The sequence below is a fragment of the Hibiscus syriacus genome, unplaced genomic scaffold, assembly GCF_006381635.1.
Source record: "Hibiscus syriacus cultivar Baekdansim isolate YM2019G1 unplaced genomic scaffold, ASM638163v2 tig00111779_pilon, whole genome shotgun sequence".
In the NCBI taxonomy this organism is placed as follows: domain Eukaryota; kingdom Viridiplantae; phylum Streptophyta; class Magnoliopsida; order Malvales; family Malvaceae; genus Hibiscus; species Hibiscus syriacus.
In genome coordinates, this window is record NW_024063176.1 from 815,149 (window position 1) to 828,800 (window position 13,652).

The window sequence follows — 13,652 nt, forward strand, 5'->3', positions numbered from 1 at the left end:
TGCCCATGCGATTTTTTATAACAACGAAACTATCTTTGAAACAAAAGTAAAATCTAATTGATAAAATTTTAAAATATTAGATATTTATTAAATTTAAATTAATATTAAATATGATATAAATTTTAGAGACTAAAACTGTTATTATATCATATAACATCATTATTTATGTTAATTCAACGATTGAACTTAAAGACAGATGATCAAAATAGAAATGAACATAACATTAACTGTATTTGTTTTAAAAAAAAAGTAAGAGATCAAAATAGAAACACAAGAATAAATAGTGACAAAATAGATATTTATCCTATATATAATTTTGAAGTATTTGTATTCAATCTGATTCAAACTTATTTTTGATAGATGAATAAGGTGTTGACATGTGATTGTATCTCATTTAGAGTTCAGTGATCATTAATGAAATTTAATCACATATATTATGTATGCATTCCCTCCAAAATCTCTAAATCTGGATTTCTTTCTTGGATTTTAATTCTTTCTAGTTATACCCAAAAGATGAAAAGGAATTGAATTTGGTGTTTTTTTTAAAGTTAAAAGCTCCAAAAATCATTTCAATAACCTTTCCTAGAAATCTCTCATTGCACCCAAAGGCCAAATCTTTAAACATCTTCACTTTCCAATTTTTCAGATTTCTTCTTCTTCGAGTGCTGTTTATCTCAAAAGAAATTCTTTGATCCTTCATTTCTGCCACAGGAAACAAATACCCAGATTTTTTTTTCTTGTAAAAAAATCATATAACCTCTCCAAAGATCGTTTGATTTCTTCTGTTTTTTTATCTTCCATGTGCGATGGCTTCGACAGGGAACCCAAATCAAGCCATCCCATTTGATGTGCAGAGCTTCTTCAAACCCACAGTTCCGAACCCATCGAATTCAACTCAACCGCAAAATCCTTCCCATCACCGTATCCCACATCTTCTCCTCCTTTCTTTCACCCACAGTATCACCAATTCTACATGCCCCCTTCGTCCCCAACGCGTTCGAATTACCAAGATGCAAATCCCTTTCTTTCCCTTCCCCTCCTCTCAGCCCTTACAATGCCGGCAACCAAATTCTCGCCCTGATCAACTCGTCCCCTCAAAACCCTGATTTCCCCCTCAAAGCAGCCCCCCAAGCTGCAGCCACCGCCCCACGCTCGGATTTTGGGGTCCGGGAGTCCCAATGTGGGGCCTTCGAGGGTGCAGAGTTGTAAATTGCCTAGAGGAAGGCGGTTATCGGGCGCTCATGTGGCCTATGATGTCGATACGAGGCTGTCAGGCGAGGTTCAGCCTCAGCTTGAGGTCACTCCGATTACGAAGTATGGGTCTGATCCTCAGCTGGTGTTGGGAAGGCAGATTGCTGTTAATAAGTCTTATATTTGTTATGGTTTGAAAGGAGGCAGTATTAGGATTCTTAATTTAAACACTGCATTGAGGTCTTTGTTTCGTGGGCACACGCAGGTTTATCTCTTTAACTTTATTAACTCTTCATTTTTAGTTTTTAGTTCTATATTGGATTGAAATGAATGTTTGTAATAGAATAGTTCAGAGCTTCATGGTAATAGAATAGTTCATAGAATAAATGTGCATTTTGAGTTCTGGAATGACAAGCTTTGGATGCATAAGTAATGCTTTTTGGATGGTTATGATTGTTTATTTGTCCAAATGATATTTTTCTTTTTCTTTTTTATAAGAATATTAGGCCTCATTAAAAAAACCCTTCCTGATTTAAGGAACTTGAAAAATAGTTTCTTAATCAGCGGAAGTAGGAAAAGAGTGCCTAGGATTTCATTAACAACAATATCAACATAGGAATACATCACCTAACTCCCTTAAGGAGATAAAAAACCCAAAAGGAAACATCCTTTTAAAAATAACATGAGGATTAACCAATACCAGCCTTAGCTAAGGCATCTGCCTCTAGGTTGGCAGTCCTATTAACCCATCTAATAACGCCTTCACAATCTCTGAGTTTTGAATAATATCTTTAACAATATGAACATAAACATCAGGACATAGAACAGCGTCCTTAACCCAGTAGACAGCCACCCTACTATCACTCTCGATAATCAAACGTTCCTTATATCTATGTCGAATAGATTCATAGAAAACCATACCCTTTAGGATAGCTTTCAATTCCATCAATGTAGGAGGCCCTGGACCAGCAGGCTCATTGAAAGATACTAGGATCGAACCAGATACGTCTTTAAGAACACCACCTAAACCACTCCTATTCCAATCACTAGTAGTAGCAGCATCCACATTAAGTTTAATAAAGCCCTTGGGAGGAGGGGACCACGGAAACTTTGATAAAATCCGATTAGAATATGGTAAGCAAGAATCCCCTAAGGAAGGATCAGTAATAAGACAATCCTTAGAGATAGAAATCTGAGAATTTTTTGCTAAAAACCATGAAGCAAGCCTGAACCTTGCTAAAAAGAAAATCTCAGCTCGATCTAGCTTCCCTCCTTCAAACACAATAGAATTCCTAGTTTTCCATATTGTCCATAGAACCACTCCAGGAATAAAAGACCATATGAGAGAGTTAGACCTCAATTCTGCCCAGGCTAGAAGAAAACTTTTAGCATCCACTTGAAAAACAGACTGGATATTCCAGTAGCACATGAACTTGTTCTATATTGACCAAACAACCGAACAAGAAAAGAATAAATGGGAGCGGGACTCTTCCATTAACTTACATAAAGGACATAACATATCATCTATGCCCTTTACTCCTCGTTTAACCAAAGCTGTCTTCACTGGCAGTTTCTGCAAAATCAATTGCCATAGAAAAGTCTCCACTCTTGGAGGTAGCAGGCCCCTCCAAACAACAGTCTTCCAAAAATTAGCTTCTTTCGAATCTGAACTCCCTGAATAACATAAATTAGCACAAGATTTAACAGAGAAAACCCCATCTCCAGAGCCCTTCCAAATCAGCCCATCAGCAGAATCACCAGAAATAGAGAAGACCGAAATGACAACCATTAAATTTGTCCATTGCTCATATTCCCAGTCATTCAAATTCCTTCTCAATTGAACATTCCAAAACCAACCCCCGAGCTAAATTCCCCAAACCGAAATGATATTTTTCTTTTATCTCAGAGGATCACAGACATGGCTTTCTTTGCTGAGGATGTTCATCTTTGGCTAGGTATTTATCTTTCTTTAATTGGTAATTTCACACTTTTTTTGTTTTCGCTTTTTTGCTTCATGTTAATACGTTTTTCTGCAGTGCGAGTCTAGAGGAAGGGTATTTGTTTGGAAGATATCTGAAGTCCAGATGAGGAGGATAAGCCCAGATTACAGGGAAGATAGTTATTGCTGTTCAGATATTAGGCGATGATGAATATGTACATCCGCGAGTTTGTTGGCACCGTCACAAACAAGTAATGTGACTTTTTTTTAATGTTCATCCATATTTAGAGGGTTATTATTACTGTTTTTTGTTGCCAACGGTGTTGCAATCTCATTTTTCAGGAAGTTTTGGTGGCTGCAATTGGAAAACACATTCTGAGAATTGATACTATGAAAGTTGGGAAGAATGAAGTCTACTCAAGTAATGCACCTTCACCTCTCCAATGTCCTATTAACAAGTTGATCGATGGGATTCAGTTGGTTGGTAAACATGATGGAGAAGTTACTGATGTTTCTATGTCAATGGATGATTACCCGTTTAGTTTCTTCTTCTACTGATGGCACGGTTTGTATTTTCTGTTATCATTTTGTTACATTGATGTGTGGAATCTATGTGGTTTCTCTGTATTCTGTTGTGGTGCAGTCATGGAACTATCTAGGTTTCTTGTTGTTTGTGCTGAAATTTTGTTGAATACCTGGATAAATGTGGTTATGTCAAGGATTATGTACTTACTAGGTTATGTTATGCAACAGATAAAGATATGGGATGACCGCAAGGCAGTGCCACTAACAGTGATGAGACCACATGATGGCCGACCTGTTATTCGGCTACATTCTTAACTGCACCTCACCGACCTGATCATATTATACTCATGACAGGGGTAATTTCCATGTTCTCTCTGTGTGTTTGTGTGTTTGCAACACTGCATCATTTTCTGCCTATTTGTTAGTCATTGACTTGTTCATATAAAGTTCATAGTTTTTCAATCCGTATGATCTGGTTCATATGACATAGTAGTCTGTGCATTTACCTTTTGACTTTAGTCTATTTTAAATGGACTTTTTATTTATTTATTTTGTTATATTTTTAATTTAAGGACCGTGTTTATGATTTACTTTTATATGTGAGAGTGTTTGTTATTCTGACGAATATCCATATATCTGATTTGTCATATCTTATTTTTTTGATAATTTTTCCCAGGGGGGCCTAAATCAAGAAATCAAGTTTGGACTTCAGCAGTGAAGAGGTTGCTACTTCCAAGCATACTGAAAAATGGACTTGCACCCAAACATTTGAATTGAAGAGCTCTACTGAACCCCAAATGGAGACGCTTTCTTCAACCAAGTTGTTGCATTATCTCAAGCTGGCCTTTTCTTACTTGCAATGCTAAAGAAATGCTATATATGCTGTCCACATAGAATATGGTTCTTGTCCAGCTGCATCACGCATGGATACATAGCCGAGTTCACTGTCACAATGCCTGTATTAAGTTTACTGGGACAGTGATCCTCCTGATGAACATACTGTTAAAATATATTGTGTTCAGACACAGGCTATCCAGCATATGCTTTGGAATTATGCCAGTGCATCCCACCACCACCGGAAAATATTGGCTTAGAGAAGTCAGATTCAAGCATTTCACATGATGCTGCCAACACTGAAGGCTATGGATTCTTTTGATCCATCTGGAAATAACCTTCTGAGTTCCGCTTTATACTTCAGTTTCCCAAACCAAGTAAACGAGTTAGTACTCTGAAAATTTAAGAGCAGTGAGATATCCTCAAGCCCGCCCGAGATATTAATGGCCGCAACATCTTCTGAAACTACTAAAGTCAATGAGGGGAAGGTGAAGGCGAGTTACATATTCAAGATGTGGGTGTCAGTAATGATGCACCGCAATGCTGAGTTGGAGGTAAAAGTGGTGGGTGAAACGAGATCATCTCAGAACAATGAATTTGGTTCCTACGGAAACTCCGAAAATCGGAATTTTGAAAATAGAGAGAAATTCTTTTGCTCTCAGGCTTCAGATCTCGGTATTCAGTTGTCGAGGGAGAGCTCTGCAATGTCAAGGGATGCTTACGTTGTCGAATCTAGGCAAGCAGATGGTGTTGGTGCATCAGGGTCGAATGTGAAGCCTAATGTTGGCGAGGAAGAAAACAATGATTCCATGAAAGATCTGTCTGGAAAGGTCTCAGAATCAGCGATGCCTTCTACATATCAACAATCACCGGCACCAGGTGGAAAAGGGAAAAAGAATAAAGGGAAAAGTTCTCAGGCATCTGCTCACTCTTCTCCTTCTTCAAGTGCTTTCAATTCTGCAGATTCTTCCATTGAACCAGGAGCAAATTCTGATATCCCCTCAGCGGCTGCTGCATTTCCTCAAATTGCGGCTATGCAAGATATGCTTAATCAGGTGATTGCTACGGACAGAAACAAATATATATATATATATATATATATATATATAAATTGGTTAGGAGATGACTATCCAGCTCAGTTGGTAGAGCACAAGGTTTTTATCCTTGAGGTCGTGGGATCGAGTCCCACGGAGGGCATTTCATAATTCGGAGGTTTTCTACGAAAGCTGCTCTCAACCTAGTGTTGGGGCAGCCTACTATCTTACCTCCCTCTTACCCCATTACATATGGGAACAAGGGACAACCATATATAAATTGGTTACACATGTATGCATCTGTGTTGTATGCACATCCCTTCTATGTGTTAATAGTTACAATCATTGATCGTACCATAAATCGTTCCTTTAGTCATTTATGTAAAAGTTCACCTAGGTAACTCCAAATGATTACCACGTTTTTACATATTATTCCTTATATATATTTTGCTTAGCATTATTTTATCTTGCTTTTCTAAATAAATGTGGTTTAAAGATTTTTGCTGCACTGTAGATGGTTTATTGACTGTGATTTCAATCATTTTCGCAGCTAATTACTACACAAAGGAAATGCAGAAACAAATGTCAAATATTGTGAACATCCCCGTTACAAGAGAAGGCAAAAGGCTAGAGGCTGCTCTTGGACAGAGCATTGAGAAAGCCCTTAAGGCCAACACCGATGCTCTATTGGCTCGTTTCCAAGAAGAGAACACAAAAAACGAGAAGCTGCTGCGAGAACATACACAGCAGATGACGGGCCTGATCACCAATTTTATGAACAAGGATTTGGCAGTAATGTTGGACAAAGTAATCAAGAAGGAGTTGGCTGGAGTTGGACCAGCTGTAGTGCGTACCATTACTCCAACTATAGAGAAAACTGTAACTTCAGCAATCAATGAGTCTTTCCAGGTTAGACTTCTGAAAATCTAGTTCTTTTCCTAGAAAGCTGTCTTTGTGGAATCTAACTAGTCCTTTGTGTAACAGAGAGGGTAGGAGATAAAGCAGTGAATCAGCTAGAAAAATCTGTTAATTCAAACTCGACGCTATAGTTGCCAGACAAATTCAAGCGCAGTTTCAAAACTTCTGGCAAGCAGCCCTCCAGGTATGCAAAAGTTCACTACACTTGGTGATAGCTCAAGAAGGATATTTTCATTCTCTTGTTATAAGATCGAATTATTGTCATTCTGCATGCTCCTGGCTATTTCTGGTTGTAGGAGGCTTTGAGGACTAGTGTGGAAGCTTTAGTGGTCCCGGCCTTTGAGGTTTCATGCAAAGCCTTGTTTGAGCAAGTAGATGCTGCATTTCAAAAAGGGATGGCTGAGCATACGAATGCTGCTCAGCAGCAATTGGACTCTGCAAATTCTTCTTTGGCAACCACGTTAAGGGTATATTTCCGGTGTCTTATTTACTTACTATTTCACTCAAAGACTGGTAGTTCGTTTCTTTTCCAAGATTTATGACATTTGGAGCGTTAGATGCTGAAACTAAGAATTATTGTTGGTGTGTGATGGTTTTTTTTGGCAATTTGATGTATAATAATATTCATTAGAGCATGCAATACTATTTGTTGCTATAGAACTCTCGTTCGATGTGTGCATTATTTTGAAAGTATTATTGTGTCATTTTCTCCTTTGTAATCTCTCCTGATTGCAGGATGCCATAAATTCTGCGTCATCGATTGCTAAAACCTTAAGTGGGGAATTTGCTGAAGGACAAAGGAAAATTTTAGCCCTTGCAGCTGCTGGAGCTAACGCTAATGCTGCAACTTCATTGTCTTCCCAACTCAGCAATGGACCTTTAGGTTCTCTGCATGACAAGGTATGTTTGTTTTGCCCATTTTCTTCGATTTCACCACTAGAAACTAATGCTCCATTTAACGTGAATCGCCAGAGTCAAATCTGGCTGTTAAGTATCACTTCTTAAATGAATTTCTATCCGTGCCTCAGGTAGTTGTGCCCATGGATCCAACGAAAGAGCTATCAAAATTATTATCGGAGGGCAAATATGAAGAAGCGTTCACAATTGCCCTGCAAAGAAGTGACCTCTCTATTGTTGCTTGGGTTTGTTCACAGGTAAGCCTATATGAAATCTAAAGTGTCTCGAATTTTCACTTGAAATTCTGGTTGAAGTCTTTGCATTATAAGAAACCGTTCTTTTTCTTCATACTAGGTCGATCTACGGACGATTCTGTCAACCAATCCTTTTCCTTTGAGCCAAGGAGTGCTGCTCTCGCTCTTGCAGCAGTTGGCATGCGACATCAACAAGGACACACCCCGAAAAACTTGCATGGATGGTAGATGTGGCCACAGCTATCAACCCGGGCGACCAAATGATTGCGGTGCACGTACGACCAATCTTTCAGGAAGTCTGCAAGAGAGTGCACGAAATAAGTAGCTCGCCATTGCTTACGGGTGCCGACACGCTAGTATCCGCGCTCTCATCTATGTCATCAACTATGTTTTAATGACATGTAAATGATGGAAACATGAAAAAAGATTTTGGGTTTAATTTTGTACAAGTTTCTGGTTGATTTTCATGTAAGGAGGAATAGGACCCTCTTGATTTACAGGACAGATGGGGGTTGTTTTTGTTTTCCATAGATATTTTGTTATCAATACTTGACTTTTATTATGATGTCAATATGATATTTAGGGTTTCAGCAATCCTACTTAAGGAATCAATTATAGATTATTAATTTATATATATTATATATATATATATATATATTATATATAAAATTAATTAATTTAGATGTTCATGTAAATTCTTTAAAAATATTATTAGAAAAATAGTTCACTCTTTTTTAAAAAAAAAAATAAACTTTAAATTTTTAAAATTCAACAATTCAAAAAATTATTTTTTCTGATATATATATACTAAAGTTTAAATTATGATTTAGTTATTAAATCATATCATTTTTTATCACTATATGATTTATTAATTGATTAATTATATAGAAATATTATTATTTTATCTCTTTTACTTTTAATTGAAAGTAACATAGCACTTCTAATATACGTTGTGTTAACTACTTTTAATGATATTAATAACAACAAAAATTAATATAAAAATAATAGAGTAAAGAATACAAATAGTCCCAAACTATGTAACATTGTTTTATTAAATCTCTTAACTATTAAAAGTTACAAAATGATTAATTGATTATTTATAATCCACTAATCATTTTTGTTAAAAATTAATGGTTTTCTAAGCTGAATGTCAACATGCTGACTGGAATATGATAAAATATATTTCCATGTATATACTGATGTCATCGGTACTTTCAAGCACTGACTCAACGACATAATGTTTTAAACACTGGCTCAGCGATATCATGTAAACATAGAACGGATCTACAAAATATAATTCAAACAAATTCTTATATTTATATCTTAAATAAGTTAACGTCAAATTCAGATCGTCAATTTTTAACGAAAAAGGATGAGATTAGAACTTATGAATAGTCGAATGATTATTTTATAAATTTTAATAGTTAAATGACTCAATAAAAAAATACGCTATAGTCGGATAACTTTTATAATTTTTGATAATTAGAAGATTCAATAAAATAACATTCTATAATCGAGAGACTATTGTGTAATTTATCCAAATAATAATATTATGTCTTAATATGGATTAAAAAATTGAAGTAAAAAAAAAACTATGTCTTAATATTGTTGTCCTAAAGATAATTAGAGTACCAATGACTGTAAAAATAATTAGGCATTCATCGAAATTATTAAAATATATATACATTGTAATCGTATATTAGTTTAATAAAAAAATCTTTTATATAAAATCTTTTATAATTTAGAGACTAAAACGTGCCACGTGCAGAGAATCATCAACAACCTTTCTGCAGTATTATCACTTAATTTGAATTTTATTCTAAATAATTAATTAATAAAACCACCAAATCCAAATTCCAAAGCACCAAAAAAAAAAAGCATTGTTCTTCTGCTGCTACACGCCTAAACCCAAAGGCCAAGCTCAAGGTTCATCTCTCCCCATTTGATTAGATTCATACTTCTTATCTGTAATCTATTTCATTTATTTTCAACAATTTTAATAAAAACTGATTTTCTTATTTTGTTCTGATATTAATTTCAACTAATTTACTATCATTTGCTTCGTTATTTTAAAAGTTTTGTTGTTGTTTTTAATATGATTACGTTGGATCGGTGTTTTCTCCTTTCTCTTTTGTTTAATTTACTTTTTTTACATTTAATTCAATGCCTCCACACTTGATTGACTTGCCGCCGCATCACCGCTTGTTTTTACTGTTATGTTGATGGTTTAGATTTTGATTATATTATTTCAATTTGATTTGATTTTCGCTGCAGTTTTAACATCCGTTGTTATTGTTTGATCGAGACTTGAGTGAGTTTTATTGAATCGCATGGCTTCGAAGCGGATTAACAAGGAATTGAAGGATCTCCAGAAGGATCCTCCTGTATCTTGCAGTGCTGGTTTGTTATTTTCCTTTTGTTTTCTGGACTGATTCGATTTTCTTTCTTTCACTTTTCAATCAATACTGGATTTTCTGGAATCAATGGAATCCAGTGGTTACTCTTCACGTTCCTGCAAGTTATATGCTTAGTAGTGCTTCACCCTGTCTGTTCTTTGATTGTTTAATAGAAATTCCGCTGCGGATTTCAATTCTGTAGATAATTCAATGTATGTTAAAATATACTTCAAGATCAATTTTTAATACCTTTAAAATCCTGCCGTTAATGGACTTGAATTTAACCGAAGAATCTTAGCAGTGACTCAGTGTTAACAATTGAACTTGAATTTTTAATTTTGAAAAGTATATGACTAAATTCCTTGAAATAAAAGTAGAACTACTAAATTCCAATTATAAAAAGAGTACAAAGACTTTACCTTCAATATATATATAGTGGTTTAAGCTTTCAGTTTTAGTTTGTTTCTCCGTGAAGTTGGCAACTGGTTGTTCTCAGATACAGAAGGTTTTTTTTTAATAATATATATAAAACCCCTATCAATAGTTTGTAGAATAGAGAACAGGGTCAGATTGTACCTTTTCATGATATTTAATTTAATGTTTGTTTCATTAAAATAATGCTTGCATGTATACAGGCCCTGTTGGTGATGATATGTTCCACTGGCAAGCACAATCATGGGCCCAGCAGACAGTCCTTTGCTGGAGGACTCTTTCTTATTGCAATTCACTTCCCCCAGATTATCCATTCAAGCCTCCCAAGGTATTAAAAATAGTTGTTGATCTGTTTTATTACATGCATGTGTGTGTATGTATGTATGAAACATCAACATCATTTTGGTGTGGACGGAGGATTCTTTCTTATTGCAATTCACTTCCCCCAGACTATCCATTCAAACCTCTCAAGGTATTAAAAATAGTTGCTGATTTGTTTTATTACATGGATGTATGTGTGTGTGTATGTATGAAACATCAACATCATTTTTGTGTGGGTTGTTTGTGCTAAAAGTCAATACATTGTTATAATCACATTCAGAGAGATTTAAACCCTTTCTGAGTTAACAGTTTTATTGAACAGGAAGTAGAAAGAAAAGAAGAGTAACGCTTGAAAGCATAAGAATTTTGTTGGTATGCTAGAAAATGGACATTTTAAATGGTTTCCATGTTCTGACCCCGTTTGATTTTGTGTCCGAAACTCTGGTCCGCTAGGGAGTTTATATGAATGCCTTGAGCCTGTATCAGCAAAAGCTTTTTGTTTATGTTGATGATCCGTTTCTGTGATCTAATCCATGTACCTCTGTTTTGTTACTGAAGTTGGCATATATACATATATACTACATAGTAAAAACAGGGTGTTCCGTTAATACGTCTGCAAGTTTAGGTTTCTTTCCAAACAAAGGTTTCCTCCTAACATCAACAGCAACGGAAGTATCTGTCTCGACATTCTGAAGGCAGTGGAGCCCTGCCCTTACCATATCCAAGGTAAATGCAATCCCCCGTTTGTGAACTCTGCCTGAATCATAAACTGATAGCCTTTTTATCATCAAATACAATTCATCCCCGAATGAAGCCGAGGAATATTATTACTACTTATGAATTTATGATATATCTCGATGCATTTGTTAAGGAGCTTTGTTCTCGGAAACATTTGTAGGTGCTTCTGTCGATTTGCTCACTTCTCACAGATCCAAATCCCGATGACCCGCTGGTACCCGAGATCGCTCACATGTACAAGACCGATAGAGCCAAATACGAGAGCACTGCTCGCTCATGGACTCAGAAATTGCATGAATTAAGGTTTGACTCGGTCCCAGGATGCCAGGTTTTGATCCTATTACTAAATAATAGTAATACTAGTGTCTGGATATGTTTGATCAAGTGGTGGTGTTTTAATAGCTCAAAAGGTGTCTGGTAAGGGTATTTTCCTTTTCACCAAATGAAGTTTTACTTAAAATTACTAGTTGAAATTGTTTAGGGTTATAGATATATAAATCCGATATTTCGTATATCCGTGTTATTCATGTATTTTCTCTTCGTATTTGTCTATTTGAATGTCATTCGACATATTTTGACGACTCTAACCCAAATCATATAACCCCAAATGGGACATACATAACATTATAGCTCTGGTTATGAAATATTTAGTTTTAATATCAGGGATAATAATCTGTAAAATTAGAATTATTTACATTTTCTAAGACATTCCCTTCCATAAAAGAGAAAATTTAAAATAAATATAATTTGAGAGAGAACATAATAATATTGATGATTAATTCTAATTTATGAAAAATAAATTTAAAATTCTTAAAAAATTTATATTCCAAATACTTTCAATCATCTGACAATTCTTTGATAAGTTGATTCGTGTATTTTTAGATATATTTTGTTAAAATAAAATTAATTAATTTATACGTATACAATACAATAAATAAAATCGAATTTTAAATCCTAGTTTTTCAAATATATTTCATTCATACCCTTATTATCTAAATCCATTTCAACAGCGAAACTAATTATCATACGCTGGAGACAGATGGTTCTTATCATGCTTGTATCGGGCCGTATACGGCGGTCTGATGCAGTTAAAATCCAGGACGTACTGGCAAGGTCGACATCGATATTTTCCGTTTTAAAGCCGAGATAAATAACTATCGTGACCACGGTCGCGATCCACGGCAGAGTTTCTGTCGATAGATAAAATTTGGATCTTAAAGATTGTATTTTATTTTTTTGTGGATGTTATGTAAGATTTATTTAATTGGGTTTGTTAATTTTTAAATTATAAATAAATGTTTATGGATGTTAAATAAACATGTCCGCGAGTATATATATATAATATATAAATAAATATGTTTGTGAATGTTAAACGAACATATTCGTAAATATTAAATAAATATGTTCGCAAACACTAAATACATATATAATATTAAAATTTAAATAAATACGGGCTAAACTACTGTTTATTCAGTTAAAACCGAACCGAACTGAAAAAAATTTTTTCTTTAACCACCGAACAATTTTTTCATAGTACTGGCAAGGTCGACATCGATATTTTCCGTTTTAAAGCCGAGATAATAACTATCGTGACCACGGGTCGCGATCCACGGCAGAGTTTCTGTCGATAGATAAAATTTGGATCTTAAAGATTGTATTTTATTTTTGTTGTGGATGTTATGTAAGATTTATTTAATTGGGTTTGTTTAATTTTTAAATATATAAATAAATATGTTTATGGATGTTAAATAAACATGTCCGCGAGTATATATATATATATATATATATATATATATTAAACAAATATGTTTGTGAATGTTAAACGAACATATTCGTAAATATTAAATAAATATGTTCGCAAACACTAAATGAACGGATACATATATAATATTAAAAATTTAAATAAATACGGGCTAAACTAGGGCTGTTTATTCAGTTAAAACCGAACCGAACTGAATTAATCAAACTTTTTTTTCTTTAACCGTTAACCGAACCGAATTTTTTTCAAACATATTAACCGAACCGAATAAAATTCGGTTAATTTTTGAATTAACCGAATTTTTTTTTAAATTTTCTAATTTATATAAAAATTAAATGTTTTTTAATTAAAAAAAGTTTATAATTGATTTAAATAATATATATTATAAATAAATTTCAGATAATTTTTTTAATT

At 34.5% G+C, this 13,652-nt stretch overlaps 1 long non-coding RNA gene and 1 pseudogene across 1 annotated transcript; both read left to right on the plus strand.

Moving 5' to 3' along the window:
- The first annotated feature begins 624 nt into the window (after positions 1–624).
- LOC120170368 lies at positions 625–8,086 on the plus strand (annotated as a pseudogene).
- Positions 8,087–9,435: 1,349 nt separating this feature from the next.
- LOC120170336 lies at positions 9,436–11,991 on the plus strand. Its single transcript, XR_005520760.1, has 4 exons — positions 9,436–9,518; positions 9,867–9,992; positions 10,624–11,467; positions 11,640–11,991. It is a non-coding gene; the product is annotated as an uncharacterized LOC120170336 (long non-coding RNA).
- The last annotated feature ends 1,661 nt before the right edge of the window (positions 11,992–13,652 follow it).